Here is a 12,733-nt window from a genome sequence, read left to right as displayed (position 1 = left end):
CCCACTTACGGGGGGAAGCTTCACTAACAGTAAAGGAATACTACAGATGTCTCTTTTTCTCTCTCCCTCTCTACCTCCCCTCAGTTTCGCTCTGTCCTAGCAAATAAAAGAAAGAAAAAAAGGGTGGTGGGAGAGGGAATGGCAGCTAGAAATAGTGAAATCATTATAAAGGCACTGGGCCCCAGTGATAACACTGGTAGTAATAAAAAAAAAAAAGGGAAAGAAAATTGTTTATTGGTGGACCCCTAAAATCATTCCTCATACTAGCAGTGGCAGACTACCAACAGTTGGGAAACACTCCCTCCATTCCCACTTCTTCATGATGTTCCAAATGCTGCCATTCTCCCTGGGATACTGTATTCTCCTGGAAATTCTCCCAGGGGCACAAAAACCATTTCCAAGGACTTAAGAGGCTTTTTCCTTTATATGTGTGAAAGAGTAGATGCAAGCCTGTGTGGGCAGAGGGGAAAGTATAGCTTCTAATGACTGTAGCTTCACTCAAGAAAGCAGCATTCACTAGACATATTTCACTGGATTTCCTCCCTTCCCCCTTTCTCTCTTTTCATTTTATGGAGGTATAATTTAAGAACTTCCCAACCCCCTCTTCTTTGACATTCACTCTTCAAAGTTATATGTCTCTTTTTTTCATCACTAGATTAGTCTTGTCACTTTTAAGTGGTAGTAGACTTACTTAAGGGTGAATAACTTCTGATTTCTTTAAAATAGTCTCTTACCAAGTAATACAATATTTATTATACAAGTCACTGAGTAAATCCATTTACAGTGACTGACAACTTATAATTGTTTAATAAACCAAAAATTACCCAGACATGCACTTAGAACAGTCTAATAAGCTACTTGACAAACTGCAGCTGTAACAAATATAATTGTAGCTATGTCTGATGTGTTAAAAATATAGTGTGAAGTCTTGAATGTCACTAAAGTAAAATCTTTGTTATTAAGGTTCTGACTCTTTTATGCATACCTAGGCATTGTTGATAGTGAAATACATTTTCCCCAGCTTTAAATAGAATTTTCAGTAATAGTAATTTAGTGGTAAGAAATTTGGTGACTTTTGTGGGAGCACATATGTACATGTGTATGTGCAACTTATCATATCCAAGACCAAAGTTGCCATGGGCTCCCCCACTTATTCTCAGTTTCTTTTCTTTAATTTTTTTGTTTTATTTATTTACTTATTATTGGATAGAGACAGAGAGAAATTGAGAGGGAAGGGAGAGATAGGGAGAGAGACAGAGAGACACCTGCAGCCCTGCTTCACCAATCGTGAAGCTTCCCCCGTGCAGGTGGGGACCAGGGGCTTGAACCTGGGTCCTTGTGCACTGTGATGTGAGCACTTAACCAGGTGTGCCACCACCTGGCCCCCTCTCAGTTTCTTAAGTGGCATTCCTAGTATTAATTTTTTGCTTTAGATAGTAATAATAATAATAACAACAGCTATTACCATTGCTATTGTCTTAAGAAAAACATGGTAACTTTCATTTTATATAAATGGATGTTGTATAAATTTATAGTATAGTATATAATGTTGCATAATTATAAAATCTATATTGTGTGTGTGTGAATCACTGAAATAACAGAAATTGATAAATTTGTGCTATGTTTTCTCTTTGGTGTGGATACGGATGTAAGAGAGATCCAAAGCTCTTTTAATTTAGAAACAAACTATTTTGTGTGGAGCAGCACCTTTTTTTTTTTAACAAAATGGTAGGCCACAAAAAATTATTTTAAGCTAATAGTATAGAATATATACCTTCTCTTAGTCTCCATGACACTATTCCAGAATTTCTCATAAAGCCATATAAATTCTTTTTTTAAGTTTATTTATTTATTTATTCCCTTTTGCTGCCCTTGTTGTTTTATTGTTGTAATTATTATTGATGTTGTTGTTGGATAGGACAGAGAGAAATGGAGAGAGGAGGGGAAGACAGAGGGGAAGAGAAAGACAGACACCTGCAGACCTGCTTCACCGCCTGTGAAGCAACTCCCCTGCAGGTGGGGAGCCGGGGGCTGGAACCTGGATCCTTACGCCAGGCCCTGAGCTTTGCGCCACGTGCGCTTAACCCGCTGTGCTACCGCCCAACTCCCGAAAGCCATATAAATTTTTTTTTCTTTTTTATTTAAGAAAGGATTAATTAACAAAACCATAGGGTAGGAGGGGTACAACTCCACACAATTCCCACCACCCAATCTCCATAACCCACCCCCTCCCCTGATAGCTTTCCCATTCTCTATCCTTCTGGGAGCATGGACCCAGGGTCATTATAGGTTGTAGAAGGTAGAAGGTCTGGCTTCTGTAATTGCTTCCCAGCTGAACATGGGCGTTGACTGGTCGATCCATACTCCCAGTCTGCCTCTCTCTTTCCCTAGTAGGGTGGGTCTCTGGGGAAGCGGAGCTCCAGGACACATTGGTGCCGTCTTCAGTCCAGGGAAGCCTGGCAGCCATATAAATTCTAAATGATGTATAAAAGCATAACAAAATATATTTATTACTGGAAGCTACTTATTCTTATGTGTAAAAGCAGTCAACTTATATGAATTTAAATTTTCGATCAAAGGCCAGCAAAATAACTTACCTAGATATTGCTCTTAATCTGTCAAACACTTGACCCAAATATAAGCCTACTCCTCACTACATTGGAGGAGGCTTCAGTACTGTGGTATCTTTACATTCCCTTCTCTCCTCCTTCTTTCCTTCCTTGCTTCATTCCTTCCTTCCTTCCTTCGTATCTGAAAAAGTTGACTTAAAGCAGTGAAGCTACCAGCAATGGCAAAGCATAAATAAACAAAAACATTAGACCCATAACTCCTGTTTTTCCCATGTCCCTCTCACATTTTAGATGTTTCGTAAAGCATTTTCACTCAGATTCACAGTGCTGTAAAGGTAAACTTACTTGTTCTATTAGTCATGAATCAACCATTTCTGAGAATTCTATATCTAGGTGTAAGAACCAGGGCAGCAGGTTCAAAGCGTCATAAGATGAAGTCTCTACTCATAAGAAAGCTGCATTTAGAGTAGGGATGGATGGGGAATATACAACCCATGGGCCCTATATGGCCTATACAGTGATTTGGCCTGGCCCTGCCAAATCAACCAGAACTCTTTTCATAGTAAGACTAAGTGTTAATATTTAAGTTGATCACATTTATATATCTCTCAAATGGTGTTATAAATATCCAAATAGTCTTTGGCAGAAAAAGGAGTCCACTGTCCCTGCTTAGAAGACAGGCTTATAAACTATTAAAGTAGCTTCTTTGGTGCCATAATAGATGCATACAGGACAAGAAAGCATTCATTCCTTCCATTGTGGAGACTTAGAAAGGCTTTGTGAAGAAAATCACTTAATATCACATGAAGAGGCTCTCTGTCAGATAGGTAGATGGGATAAGAGAATTCAATTCGGCACAGAGAGAGGACTAGCATTGACTAGCAAAACACAGGGAAGAGTGTAACAACTCCAGCTGCAAATAGAATCCAAATGGTTGAAGAGTCTTGTATTCTGAAGACAAAGAGGAAGAATGTGGATCAGGGAGATGTGTGACCAAAGAGATTGACATGGCTTAGAAGGCAGAAATCCTAGTAGGTACAAATTGGACTTGTGTAGTTTGATAATTCTGTACCCCACTCCCAAAACACACATAAGGAACTCATTCCTATCAGTAACACTTATCAACACCACTAGTGTTGTTTGACCAGTTAATCATGCCTTTCTTTATTATTATTATTATATTTATTTAAGAAAGGAGACATTAACAAAACCGTAGGATAGGAGGGGTACAACTCCACACAATTCCCACCACCCAATCTCCATATTCCATCCCCTCCCCTGATAGCTTTCCCATTCTCTATCCCTCTGGGAGCATGGACTCAGGGTCATTGTGGGTTGCAGAAGGTGGAAGGTCTGGCTTCTGTAACTGCTTCCCCGCTGAAGCTGAACATGGGCATTGACTGGTCAATCCATACTCCCAGTCTGCCTCTCTCTTTCCCTAGTAGGGTGGGTCTCTAGGGAAGCAGAGCTCCAGGACACATTGGTGGAGTCCTCAGTCCAGGGAAGTCTGGTTAGTGTCATGCTGGCATCCGGAACCCGGTGGCTGAAAAGACAGTTAACATATAAAGCCAAACAAATTGTTGAACAATCATAAACCTAAAGGCTGGAATAGTGCAGATGAAGTGTTGGGGGGTGGGTACTCTCTGCAGACTCTTGTGTACTTTTGCTTTCAGGTATATATTTTGCTCTAATTTATGGATACGTCTGAACATATGATTTATCTCACGGGACCTAGTCTATATCTAGGTTTTGGGACTTTGTTAAGGAAGTGAACTGCCTGGAATGTAATTAGAGAATACTATGAAAGGAAAGGTCTCACCGGAGTGATGAAGCTGAAGGGTTATCATTCCACACCTGAGGTCTCTGGACACAGTCTGAAGTGAAGCATGCTGGGGTGGCACTTGTTGCATTGATTAGGTTGTGATCAGCAGATGCGATATTATTTGATATGAATTGAGAGAAGCATGCAGGAAAGTGGGCCCCACTATTTTGGTGGTGGGAATGGTGTTTATGTACACTCCTATTAAAGTGTAGTCATATAAACCACTATATAATTAATATGAGAGGGGAAAATTTGATCATATGTCTGGAACTTTTTAAAACACAGACTGAGTCTTTTTAATACAAAGGCTGTGTCTTTGATATGTTGACTCTCTCAAAAGCCTAGACCAGGGAGAACAGAAGCAACCTGTGGCACAGCTATATACAAGATGCTGGGTATTATACAGCAAACCCTAACAAAGGGACTTTTCAAAGTTAACCTAATTACCAAATAATGTGATGATAACAATAAATTTCCTTGTCTTCTTGAACCCTAAGAAAGCAGGAACATCACATTTCCACTATAGAGCCTATATTTCCCCTAATCATGCCTTTCTAGAGTATTAGATTGGGGTCTATACTTTCACCTGATAGTCATGAACCTCTAAGTCAGTGGGAAGACTAGTAAAGACTCTTATGTTGACATGGGCCTGAACCAGAGGGTTTTTTTTTGTTTTTTTTTTTAGCAAACAGTTGGAATAAGCTAGTTTGCTAGTTGAAACATAATGTGAACCTAAACTAAGAGCTAGTGCTAAAGATATAGAACATGGCAAAGAAATTTTAATATCACCTGTTCATTGTCATCAGGTGGATTTTGCTACTATAGAAGAAGGAGGTGGTTCAAGAGTGATTGCTAGTCTCTTGCCAACTTAAACTGCTGTGTGCTTTATAGAGAAAAGTTATGTAGGCACAGGAATAAGTGTAGGAAAATAGAGAATGATTTCACATAGTATCTATTCAAAGACTGAGGTACTGCTTTAAGGCTCATTCCCCAAAGTGAAATCTTAAGAAGCAGGTGGACATGTGAGTACAGAACTTGAGTGGGGTGCCAAAATTGTTCACTTGGATAGTGCACCTGTTTTGTCATGTAGGCAACTAAGGTTCAAGCCCAGCCTCCACCACATTGGAGGAAGCATTGGTGCTATGGTATCTTTCTCTCTCTCTCCCTCTGTCTCTTTTTCTATATGGATAAAAAGTCAGACTGAAGTGGTAAAGTTCCAGTGACAGAAAGAAATCTTTACTAAGCATGCAGGATGAAGAACATCTACATGGAAATGTAGTTAATGTAGTCCATGATGGATGTAGTTATCTAAGAAGATGTTATAAAGTCACAAGAGCAGGGGTAAATTCATTTCACAGATACATATAATGGGACTGAAAGAGCATATTATCTTCTTGTATGATCTATACTTTATTAAATAGAATATCTGGAATCCTGGTTTCTTAACTGGCTCTTTGAAAAAAAAAAGTTGTAAAAAAAATAAAAAATAAAAAAATAAATAAAAAAATAAAAATAAAAAAAGTTGTGATGCTGGGAATTGAGCCCGATACCCCATACATGTAAGACATACACTCTGCCACTGACTTCCCTCCTATTTTTTATATTTAAAGGTGTATTTAATTATATTTTGGGACATGAGAATTCAGAAAAACTAGACCACTCAGCTCTTGCATATGCAATGTTGGGGATCCAGTCTGGAGCCTTATGAAAGCAAGTCCTGTGCTCTACTCTTTCACTATCTCCCTAATCCTGCTCCCACTCTTAATAACCTTTTTATAACTTAACAATTTAATTGCTTTCCCCTGCCAAGAACTATGCTTTTAAAAAAGAATTTATTGAGGGCAGAGTCAAGATGGAGATCTGAAATCAGCAAGAAGACAGACTCTCCCAAAAAACTGATTCAAACTCTGGGAATTCTAAATGGAAACAAGATTTCCAGGCCTATAGGGGATAAACTATAAAGGAGGGGATAAAAAGGACCCACAGTGGAAATTTATGAATCATCTATAATCCAGCAAAAAGGTGCTTAAAGGACAAAGGAAGCAAAACTATGAGTCACTCAACCCCCTGGTTTGGAGTTAAAATCACCAAAAGGGAAATTTTTATCAGAAATCAGTGGAAGTCATCTAAAGCTACCTCACTACAACCCAGCTAACTAAAGGTGAGTTTGATGAGATGCTATTTTCCTACCCCTAGTCTGACTTGACTTACAGGCTGTCTCTGTTACTATGTTTGGATACTGGCTGAAGGTTTTCTTGTGATTTTTCCTGTGAGAGGCATCCGTGTTGTAGCGGTTTTGCCCCACCCTTTTATTTTCTTACTTTATTATTATTTTTTTAATTTCTCTCTTTCTTTTTCTTCTTTTTCTCTGGTTTGATAAATCTATCCTTTCACCTTTGTTGTGGTTATTATATTGGGTAGTGATTGATTTGGTTCTATTTTGGGGAAGACTTTGGCTTGGAGCTGCTCTTTTATTTTTATTATTGAGTATATTTTCCTCTCTGGATTGACCAATCCATGATTTTGTGGCTACAATTGTTGTTATATTTACTGAGGTTTGTTTGTGATTTCATACATGAGAGAAATCTGGTGTGGTGTGCTTTTGCCTTAATATTTTTTTCCTTCCTTCTCCCTAGCTTGAATAAGCTTTTGAGGTTGCTTTTGTTGCATTGGCTGGTGGTGGATGGTGTTCTCTTCAGTGGGAGAGATTTGAATGGGTCTAACTTGGATATTTTGGTTGTTTGTTTTTCTTTTTTTTTTTACATTTCTTCCTTATCTTATTTATATTATTATTATGCCTGGTTTCCTGTTTATTTTTTTCCAGTGCAATTTCAACTTCTTATTTTTAATTGTTTTTATTTATTAAAAAAAAGTAGACATTAACAAAGCCATAGGACAAGAGGAGTACATCTCTGTATCCCTTCCCCTCCCCTGATAGCTTTCCTTTTTTTAAAAAAAATTTTTAATATTTATTTTTTATTCCCTTTTGTTGTCCTTGTGCTTTATTGTTGTAGCCATTATTGATGTCGTCGTTGTTGGATAGGACAGAGAGAAATGGAGAGAGGAGGGGAAGACAGAGGGGGAGAGAAAGATAGACACATGCAGACCTGCTTCACCACCTGTGAAGAGACTACCCTGCAGGTGGGGAGCTGGGGGCTTGAACCGGGATCCTTAACACCGGTCCTTGTGCTTTGCGCCACCTGCGAACTTTCCTGTTCTTTAACCGGAGTCTGGTCAGCATCATGCTAGCATCTGGAACCTATTGGCTGAAAAGAGAGTTAACATACAAAGCCAAAAAAATTGATTAATGATTGTTGAACAATCATGGACCTAAAGGCTGGAATAGTGCAGATGAAGTGTTCGAGGGTACTCTCTGCAGACTATTGTGTACTTTTGCTTTCAGGTATATATTTTGCCGTAATTTATGGATATGTCTGATCTATCATATGATCTATCTCACGGGACCTAGTCTATATCTAGGTTTTGGGACTTTGTTAGGAAGTGAACCACATGGAATGTAATTAGAGAATACTATGAAAGGAAAGGTGTCACCTGAGTAATGAAGCTGAAGGGTTGTAACTCCACACCTGAAGTCTCTGGACACAGTCTGAAGTGAAGCATGCTGAGGTGGTACTTGTTGCATTGATTTGCTTTTGTTGCGTTTACTGAGATTTGCGATACCATTTGTGATAGGACTTTGGTTTCCTTGCACGGTGTCACAATAACTGAACAGTAACATCCAGGACACAAAACTACAAAACATACCCAAAAAATGATTAAATCAAAAACAGTTAAATCAACTACAACAGTGAGTTAGGAGAGGAGTCCAAAAGAAATTCCAACTAAGCCAGAAGCAACTAAAAATGAGGAAAATATTCAAACATTAATTGAGGCATTAGTTTCAGGAGTGAGGAAAGCTTTTGAAGAAACTACAATCAATCTCTACCCAATATAATAGCTACTATCAGAAATAGGGAAATAGCCAATAAGACCCTAAAAGAAAACATAAGCTATCTCAAGGTAGTTAGGGAACTGAAAACTGAAACAGCTGAGCCAAAAGGCCAGCTAGCAGCACAAGCTAACACTATAGCTAAACAAAGTTAAAAAAAAAAAAAATAGCTGAACTGAAGAAGGAAGCTGAGGGAAGGGATAGCCGAATAACAGAAGCAGAAAACAGAAGCAGAAAACAGAATTAGCCACTGAGGACAAATTAGAGAAAATTAAGAATGAAGGGAGTCGGGCTGTAGCGCAACGGGTTAAGCGCAGGTGGCGCAAAGCACAAGGACCAGCATAAGGATCCTGGTTCGAACCCCGGCTCCCCACCTGCAGGGGAGTCGCTTCACAGGCGGTGAAGCAGGTCTGCAGGTGTCTATCTTTCTCTCCCCCCTCTCTGTCTTCCCCTCCTCTCTCCGTTTCTCTCTGTCCTATCCAACAACGACGACAACAACAATAATAACTACAATAATAAAAACAACAAGGGCAACAAAAGGGAATAAATAAATAAAATAAAATATTTTTTAAAAATTTAAAAAAAAAGAAAATTAAGAATGAAGTAAAATAGCTAAAAAAGAGAGATTGAGAGGCACTGGAAACAACAGAGACATATGAAATGACATCAAGAGAAGTAACTTACACACAGTGGGCTACCAAGTTTCATCAAAAAATTACAAATATTTATCTGGAACCAGAAAACACCTAGAATTGTCAAAATAATCTTGAGGAAAAAAAATAAAAATGGAGGCATCACACTCCCAGATCTCAAACATAATCAAAACAGCCTGGTACTGGATACACAGACCAGTGGAACAGAATCGAAAACCTAGAAATAAACCTCCACACCTGTGGATATCTAACCATTATTAAAGGGACCCAAATTGTTAAATAGAGGAAACAGAGTCTCTTCAATCAATGGTGCTGGGAAAACTGGGATGAAACATGCAGAAGAATAAAACTGAACCACTTTATCTCACCAGAAATAAAAGTCAACTCCAAATGAATCAAGGATCTGTATGTTAGACCAGAAACTATCATATATCTAGAGGAAAATATTGGCGGAACACTTTCCCATCTAAACCTCAAGCACATCTTTGATGATACAAACCCAGTTGCAAGGAAGACTAAATCAAAAACAAATCAATGGGATTACATCAAATTGAAAACCTTCTGCACAGCCAAAGAAACCATCACCAAAACAAAGAGACCCCTCACAGAATGGGAGAAGACCTTTACATGCCATACATCAGACAAGAGGCTAATAATCAAAATATATAAAGAGCTCACTAAACTTAGCAGCAAAAAAGCAAATGACCCATTCCAGAAGTGGGCAGAGGATATAAACAGAATATTCACCAAAGAAGAGACCCAAAAGTCCAACAAACATGAAAAATCGCTCCAAGTCACTGATTGTCAGAGAAATGCAAATAAAGACAACAGTGAGATACCAGAGGTGGTAAGAATAGCATACATTGGGTGGTAGCGCAGCGGATTAAGTGCATGTGGCGCAAAGAGCAAAGACTGGCTTAAGGATCCTGGTTCGAACCCCGGGCTCCCCACCTGCAGGGAGTCGCTTCACTTCACAAGTGTTGAAGCACGTCTTCAGGTCTCTGTCTTCCCCTCCTCTCTCCATTTCTCTCTGTCCAACAACAACAACTTCAATAACAACAACTACAATAAAACAAGGGCAACAAAAGGGAAGGCATAAGTAAATAAATAAATCCTTAAAAAAATGGCATACATCAAAAATGACAGCAGCAACAAATGCTAGAGAGGTTGTGGGGACAAAGGAACCCTTCTTTACTGGGAATGTAAATTGATCCAACCTCTATGGATAGCAGTCTGGGAAACCTTCATAAAGCTAGAAATGGACCTTCCATATGACTCGGTAATACATCTCCTAAGGATATATCCTAAGGAACCAAACACACCCATACAAAAAGATTTGGATATGTTCATATCAGAACAATTCATAATAGTCAAAACTTGGAAGCAACCCAGGTGCCCAATAACAGATGAATGGCTAAGAAAGTTGTGGTATATATATACACCATGGAATACTACTCAGCTATTAAGAACAATAACCCCGGGGCTGGGTGGTGGTGCACCTGGTGTAGTGCACACATCACAATGTGCAAGGACCCAGGTTCAAGTTCCCGGTCCCCACCTGCAGGGGGGAAGCTTCACAAGTGGTGAAGCAGTGCTGCAGGTGTCTCTCTGTCTCTCTCACTATCTCCTCCTTCCCTCTATATTTCTGGCTGTCTCTGTTCAATAAATAAAGATAATAAAAGCAAAAAAATTTTTTTTAAAAAGAACAATGAACTCACTTTCTCTGACCCATCTTGGAAGGAGCTTGAAGAAATTATGTTAAGTGAGATAAGTCAGAAAGACAAAGATAAGTATGGGATGATCTCACTCATAAACAGAAGTTGAGAAAGAAGAACAGAAAGGGAAATGCAAAGCAAAATTTGACTGATTTTGGAGTATTGCACTGAAGTAAAAACCTCTGGGTGGAGTGAAAGGGTAGATTTTAAGCTTTACTATAGGGGGTGAGGCTAGGAGCACATATCTTTGGTGTCAGGAATGGTGTTATTATACACTCATATTAACCTATAGTCTTATAAATCACTATTCAATATAAGGGAAAATTGATTATCTCAAACGTTTTGATGCATTAGACCCTGGTTCTGAGTATACATTCCTTTAATCTAAGCACTTAAAATTTCAAACTGGTAACTTGATTGAATTTTAACAGTGGGCTTAAATTGTTAATACATTTCTAATAATGACTTTTTCTTTGAAAGCTTAAAACACCTATAATCTTAGCCCATAGATGTTGGATAGTATGCCAGCTCCCCCTGGCTTCTGCTTAACCATATGCCTATATAGGGATAGATTTAATCCCATTCAAAGCTTTGGTCTATTTACATAAATCACTTTTACATTTACATAAAGCACTCCCTCCAGGGCATTGGTGGTTCAGTGATAGGATTCTCGCCTGCCCCGCCCCCTCCTTGTCACACTCTGATTTTCACCAGTCACTTTTCTCTCCACCCTCTCTATATCACATCCTGTTTCCACCCTACTTGGAGAGTATAAAAACAGCTGCTCTTCTGATTAAAGACACTTGGAAATTGCTTTCCGGCTCCGAGAGTTCCAGAGTGTATCTCCTGCGAAGTTAGTGCGGCACGAGTTCCTGATCCCTCTCCCACGCAGCAGCCTAGATCAGCTCCAGTTGAGTTCTCTCCAACCCAGAGAGCACTAGCTTGGGAAGAAGTACCCTCAGGCTATCCCGGCACATAGAGACCAGAAGCAACTAGCTGTGTCACTATATCAACTATAGCTATGTGTAAATAGCATTAAACAATATAAATCAGGTGAGGTCTTTTAGGATACAGAAAATCCTAAGAATGGTATTTTCAAAGTCAACTGAATTTCCAAATAACTTAGTTATAATAATAACTATCTATTGACTTCTTAAACCCTAAGACAGCAGGAACTCTCCCCATTCTCCATAAAACCCATATTTCTCCCAGTCCTGAAATCTCTGCCATGGAGCTCATATCCCAGCAGGCTTCTTTCAACCGACCCGTAAGAATTGATACTGCATCTGCTGATTTCAGCCTAATCAATGCAACCATTACCACATCAGTATGTTTCACTTCTGACTGTGTCCACAGACAACAGGCCTACAATATCAACCCTTCAGCTCCATTACTCTGGTGAGACCTTTCCTAGCTCATATGATTCCTTAACTCCATTTTGAGTGGTGCACTTCCTAACAATGCTACAGCACCTGTGTATGGGCCCAAGAGACAGAGCACCTGTGCAAATGTATCCATAAGTTAGGGGAAAACATATACCTTAAGGCAAAAGTGCAAAATAGTTTTCAGTGACTTGAATAAGTACAGCAAACAAGTAGAAAGACCTAAAAAAGATAACCTAAAGTACTTAATCAAATAGTTTCTACTTAGACCCAGGTATTCTCCTCACCTACTTCCTATTTCACTTCCCTCAGTCACTTTAATGCTAACCTTGTCAGACAAAGTAAGGACTACAAAAGATGGATAAGGGCAAGAGACTGGCATACTTTAATTACGGCTCTTTTGCTTACTACCAGGCCACCCCATCACCTGGTGCCTAAGTCAGGGAATCCTGGGATTCGCACACAGATATGATGGGCCTAGACCTCTAACAGATCCCTCTCTCCACTATCACTGGTCATCTCCATCAGGAACAACATAATGGACCCCTTTGTGGGCCCCTATAGGACCTTGCCCTCAATGTGGATCAACAATGATAGGGTCTGCCCCATTCTCTGAAGGGAGGTTGGACCAAAATCTTTTAC

General features: G+C 39.3%; 1 protein-coding gene across 1 annotated transcript in view; it reads left to right on the top strand.

The window, feature by feature from the left end:
• Positions 1-12,733, top strand: part of DNAH11 (dynein axonemal heavy chain 11) — a 388,706-nt gene that overhangs the window by 295,150 nt on the left and 80,823 nt on the right. The gene's annotated exons all lie outside the window — the stretch shown is intronic.

This window comes from Erinaceus europaeus, chromosome 8 (genome assembly GCF_950295315.1).
Source record: "Erinaceus europaeus chromosome 8, mEriEur2.1, whole genome shotgun sequence".
Classification (NCBI taxonomy): Eukaryota; Metazoa; Chordata; class Mammalia; order Eulipotyphla; family Erinaceidae; genus Erinaceus; species Erinaceus europaeus.
The sequence above is the reverse complement of the archived record's forward strand: the minus strand, read 5'-3'. Positions and strand labels throughout refer to the sequence as shown.